Below are 271 nucleotides of genomic sequence, written 5' to 3'. Positions count from 1 at the left end.
CTCCGGGGGCCGCCTCTCTGCATGTCTCTGTGCGCTGGGAGGAAGCTGTCGGGTCCTGCCAGCCCCGGGCCACTGCACTAGACCCAGTAGCCAGTGTTCACCACTCACTCGGCACATCCGTGCAGCAGCCACTGGGCCCCGCACAGGGCCAGGGGCCAGGCCGTGGGACCTTGACCGGCAGCCCCTGCCCCCCAGGAGCTGACATTCAGTGGGAGTCAGAATGAGCACATGAGGGCATATCAGCAGGGATGCACCGGGGGAGGTGGGGTAC

The sequence above is a fragment of the Myotis davidii genome, unplaced genomic scaffold, assembly GCF_000327345.1.
Source record: "Myotis davidii unplaced genomic scaffold, ASM32734v1 scaffold2863, whole genome shotgun sequence".
In the NCBI taxonomy this organism is placed as follows: domain Eukaryota; kingdom Metazoa; phylum Chordata; class Mammalia; order Chiroptera; family Vespertilionidae; genus Myotis; species Myotis davidii.
Note: the sequence above shows the minus strand (reverse complement) of the source record.